Source organism: Nyctibius grandis, chromosome 9 (assembly GCF_013368605.1).
Source record: "Nyctibius grandis isolate bNycGra1 chromosome 9, bNycGra1.pri, whole genome shotgun sequence".
Classification (NCBI taxonomy): Eukaryota; Metazoa; Chordata; class Aves; order Nyctibiiformes; family Nyctibiidae; genus Nyctibius; species Nyctibius grandis.
The window spans coordinates 6,869,041-6,874,328 of NC_090666.1; positions in this window are offsets into that span (position 1 = coordinate 6,869,041).

Here is a 5,288-nt window from a genome sequence, read left to right on the forward strand (position 1 = left end):
TAACTATGAACTTTTTTTCCCAGTCCTGTTGATGTAATATATACATATTTAAACATCACTGTCTACAGGATACATCATAACTGAATGGGGTTGATTCTGTCCACATGCAAAGCCCTGGAAACTCTCCCTTATAGTCAAGTTGTTCTGAATGAGCTAATTTTTTATTCTCTCAACTTCTACTAGTAGTAAGCAGAAACCTAAGTAAAACACTAAGGCTGGCCACACAACCTAAGTTCAAAGTCCATGATTGCTTAATCATACAACACATTAATGATACTTCATAACACAGTGTAATATGTAATCTTATATAGCTTATTTACTGTAGTGCAGTTTTATTGTACAGCTGCTAAGTTTCTAATCTCTTCAGAAGCCTTTACAACAAGCAAAGTTGAGTCAGCTTGAGAACTTCCAATAAGGTAAAATGTATAAATTATTTGCAAAAAGGGAGATAAATGCATGATGATAAAACTCGTATTCACTACTCACTAATCATTCCCCTTATGAAAGTTGATAGTTCACATTATGGCTTTTTGAGGATTGGCTTAAAGAAAATAAAGCCAAGATTGTGTTTGTGTGAATATGTATGTTTGATTGATCAATTGATCCATGCATCTGCCTGTCTTTGCTTTGTATTGCTTGGCTTGCAGAAGTTTGCTGAACAGTTCTACTTGTAATATTTGACAAAACCACATGTATTCAAATTTTCCTAAGAGAGACTCATTTGAAGGTGCACAGTGTCTTCTTTTTCTTCTCTTCGTGTTACTAAACTCACATTCTGCATTTCTAGAAAGATGCACTTGCACATACTCATAGGCTGCAAAAGGAGACATTTACTGAGCTGCCCAGGGACATGTGAGGGTAAGGTCGAGGCAGACACTAATTCCCTACTGCTGGAATTTAATGCATGTAACTATTTTAAGTAAACGTCACATCACATGCTCGGGTTCACCATGAAGATCAATTTGCAGTAACTTTCTCTAGTTTCTTCAGCCTGACTTCCAACTTACTTTAGGCAGAACAGTTGCAATATTACATTTCCTCTGTATTAAACAGAACTGAGCTCAGGGATTGCGATCCTAAGGAACACTTTTAAATAGTAGTTCTGGAGTATGACATTTCCCAATGAAAAGGGAGTTCTGTGTTGTGAGAGGAATTGTGCTATGATGAAGCGTTGCAAAGTGCTTGTGTCTCTTCCTGCCCCCCCAAGTTCTGTATGCTGCGCCAGGTTCTTTAAATTTGTGTCTGCCTAATCCCGATATATATACTTTTGCCTCCTGAACAGTATCTCTATCACACAGCTTCCACAGAACACAGGGTAGTAACTTAGTGGTTTACCAGTCCTATTTTGCCTGCCCAAGTTCCTACCCCCTTCCCCTACATGCACATGTACATACACTTCATAGAGATCCCTGCATGGATGGGAAACAGATTGGATTTAAGAGCCCACAAGCTTTGCAGATCTTGAATTGTACCTAAGTTCAGACCTGTGAAGTCCTGCTTTACGTAACAGATTCAGGTCCAATTTCATGGCCAGCTTAAGCTATCACTAGCTGGCACTGCTGCTGAAAGAAGTATCCAGCCACTTTGCCTGTCCTTGACTGACCCTGCCTATTGTGCCAGTAGAAGTTTCTGGCACTGATTCACTCAAAGAAGCCATGCTTATGACTGCACTCTCCCGCTGATTCTTCCAAAAAGAACTTTTTATTTGTGTTCAATTTTTTCCCCACACCCAATGCTATAAAGAATTGCACAATGAGCTGGCATTATGCAAGAAGTCACAAACCTGTTCTAAACTAGTCCTTCGATTTACCCCAGGTCTGTGCTTAGCTTCGTGTGCCAGAGACAGTTCACTGACATTTATGTGTCTGTTGAAGATAAGGGCAAGAATTCTTAACTCAAAGAGAGGAAACATTTAACAACAGCAGCTATGTTTCAGCTCCATAGAAACTTAATTAAAGTTTCTCACATGTAACATGAAATAAGATCTCTTCCAGTCCCATTTTTGCTTCTGTTGTCAAGAAGCAGTAAGGTAGAAAGGATCGTTTTTCTCACTGAAAAGCCAATGAGTTGAAAAATACACTTTGGATGACAAACTTTTTGGAGGGGTTTGAATGAGGGCTGTGTCGTGTTTTGCAGCACGGTAGACCTGTGTGTAATCTGAACACTAGCCACCTGTCCCTGCTGGTAAAGACAGGCTGCCAAACATAAATGGAAGCAGGGATGGGGCAGTCATCTGTGCTCCTGCAGTACCGTGGCCTCCCCTGGGGCAGTCTGAGGAGCCTTTTGTAGGTTTTACCTCAAGGGGAATCAGGCTTCAGCCCCACCGGAGGCCTGTGTCACAGCTGGCACAGCACCCCAGCGCTGGCAGGGGAGGGTGGCTGGGTAAGGGCTGCGCCAGCCCCGTGGGGAAGCAAAAGACACAGCCTTCCTCAGGCAGCGATCCTCCCCCAGCCTGCAAGAAGCCGAGGCTGGTGTGCAGGTGGTTTAGTGCTGACCGTGTTCTTCCTTAGCGGTCAGATCAATACGGCCTGTATTGTTTTGGGAGTGGGACAGAGTACAAACAGAGCAGCTGGATTTCAAAACTGGCTATAAGTGAGCAGGGACTGAGGTTTCCACCTTCTTTGGGTTTACGGGCCCACCAAGATCATATAAAGATGTACCAAGTCTAAGCCTTTGCACAACAGGTGTACAGCCAAATACTTTAATTCTTGCTATGCCAGAAACATCCAGTTCACTGGTGCTATATGAAATATAAGAAAATGATCTTGATTTTATATTGTAGCTCCTGATTAATCGACTGAAGTGTGAAATAGTAAATCTGCCCTTAACTCCTAGCTGCAACATTTGTGGATCACGTAACTAGCAACTTAATGATCACCCATGCTCGTAGATCATCCTTCCCAGCCTAAATGTGTGATTTGTGAGAGTTTGTGAGATATTTCAATGGCAAGAATTATTCAAAACTCATTTATAAATAAGAATACAATGGCTTTATTTTCGCTTTACTCAGCATATCTTTGGCTGCCAAGGGAATATACTAAACTAGCTGCCCCATTCAATCATCTATAGGAACAGAGCTGAACGTACTGTGTAAAAAATAGCCTACTTTTAAACAGGGATATGCTTGCCACGTCTAAGATTGACTCTTTCTGCCCACTTAAAAGTGTCCTTAAAATTTTAAAATGTTTTTTAAATAGTATAAACCTTATTAGCCTTAAGCTGAATCTTTCCCATGATGGTGGTATTACAAAAATAGTATTTAGAAAAAAAATAATAACATTTCTTTTTGGTCATACAGCACGGTTGTTTCTGGTGTATCAGAACTGCCTTGTATCTCTCTGGTGTTAAATATTAATGTGGGCCACTCTTCCTGTCAAAGTTAGTGAATGCAAACCTCTTTTCCAACGGCAGATATCAAGCAAGGTGTAAGGACTGTTATTTCTGAGCCTACCAAGGAAAAATAAAGAACAAAAAACCTCAGAGTTCCCTCAGACATCCATCATCTTGTGCTTCTCAACGCTTGATCCTTCAGCTACTCTAAAGACACCAAACTCTCTAAGAGGCGATTCCTGATGCACAGAAGTGAGCTAGAACAGATACAGAACACACTCCCATGGCAAACACAGAATCCAGCAAATAAGAGCAGCTCTGATGGAAGTGGCAAAATGCGCAGATGAGATTAGTAACAAGGATCGGAGGCAAGGGGGTGGAAGGGTTGGGCAGGCTCCGAGTGGGGCTTTTTTTTGTATTTCTGGCTTTGCTGTTTGTTTTTCACCTGCATTGGAGAACACGGGTTTTTACATGTTTCTGTTTTCCACCAAGTTCAATATCAAGAACACGTTACAGGACAGCCTATCTGAAAAACACCATACCCTGATGTGATAAAGAGCTGCTCCAATTAGTTCCAATTACCCAAATTGGTGGTATCCTTGTTTAATAATGAGTGGTTTTGCTAATGGCAAGGACACTAAGATAACTATAAGGAGAACTTTCTGAAGAGGATGTATATGTGGACTTATGTAGTCAAACTGTTATTTTGTCCAGAAATTTTCTCCCTTTACGTGCATTCAGTATTCAACTGCTTTAACTAAAATAGCTTAATTTACATCAGATGTAAAATTCTAGTTGCATTTAATTGAGTGGGAATGGGTTGATCACACAGTTGAAGAGACATTGTTGACAACGTATCCAAGCTGTTTCACTAGTGATACAGCCCAGACACACGTGCAAGTTAAGGATGTGTAAATCCTATGAGGTTTAAGTATGTCTCATTTCACGAGCTGAATAGCCCACCAGGTACTAAATTAAAAAAAAAATATACAATTTTATGGGAATAGATTTTGCAGACTTACTTTTAAATAACTTGTGTGCAACACATGAAGATGTGAATACACTACTCTACATACACGTAGTACAAAGTGTATGATGAGACAAACGACATTTAAGCAATAGTTCAGTTGCAGGACAGTTGTAAAATGCGCTTTTGTTGAGGGAGGCTGTATTGGACAGGTGAGTTATGAGGCAGCACAAGTAACTCCGAGTGTTTTGTTTCAGTGTGTAGCAGACGATGCTCTGTGACTACCGCCAGGTCCACGGAGGTGCGGGTAAGCTTTAACGGCGTCGATCGTTCTACGCTTTAGCCCGCATCGAGCAGGAGCGGGCGAAGCACCAGCCTGCTCCGCACCTGCGCGGGCAGCCCTCCCTCTGCCGAGGGGCGGCGAGGCGACGCGCGGGACAGGTGGGCGTCCCGCACGGAGCGGGAAAGCCCTCCCGGCCGCCGAGGGGCCCGCCTAGGCCGCCCCCACCACGGAGAGCTCTTACCGGCTGCCCCGCGAGCTCCTTCCGCCGCGGAGGCTGCGCTCCCGCGCTGCCAGCCGAGCCGCTCCCGCCCCTCGGAGGCGGGCGCGCCGCCGGCCGACACCACCCCTCCGCGGTCACGCGCTCTGCCGGGCGGCGGGGAAGGGGCCCGGCCGCCCCCGCTGCTGCCGCCTCCGCTCCGCGGGGCGCTGTGGGCGGCGCCCCCTGCGCGCACAAGCCCAAGTATAGCCGTGCGCGGGGCTCGCGCGCCGCCGGGCCAACCAGGCGAGAGGCCTCTCCCCGCCTCCCGCCGCACGAGCCCGCGCTGTCTCGTGACTGCGCCCCCCGCCCCCGCGGCAGCGCCGGCCGGCGGCGGGGCCGGCCCGCGGCGCGTGACGGCGGCCCGCGCGCGGCGATAGGCGGTCGGGCGGCGCGGCGGGGGCGCGGCGCTCGGGCGGCGGCGGTCAGGCGGCGCGCGGGGCGGGCGGGGC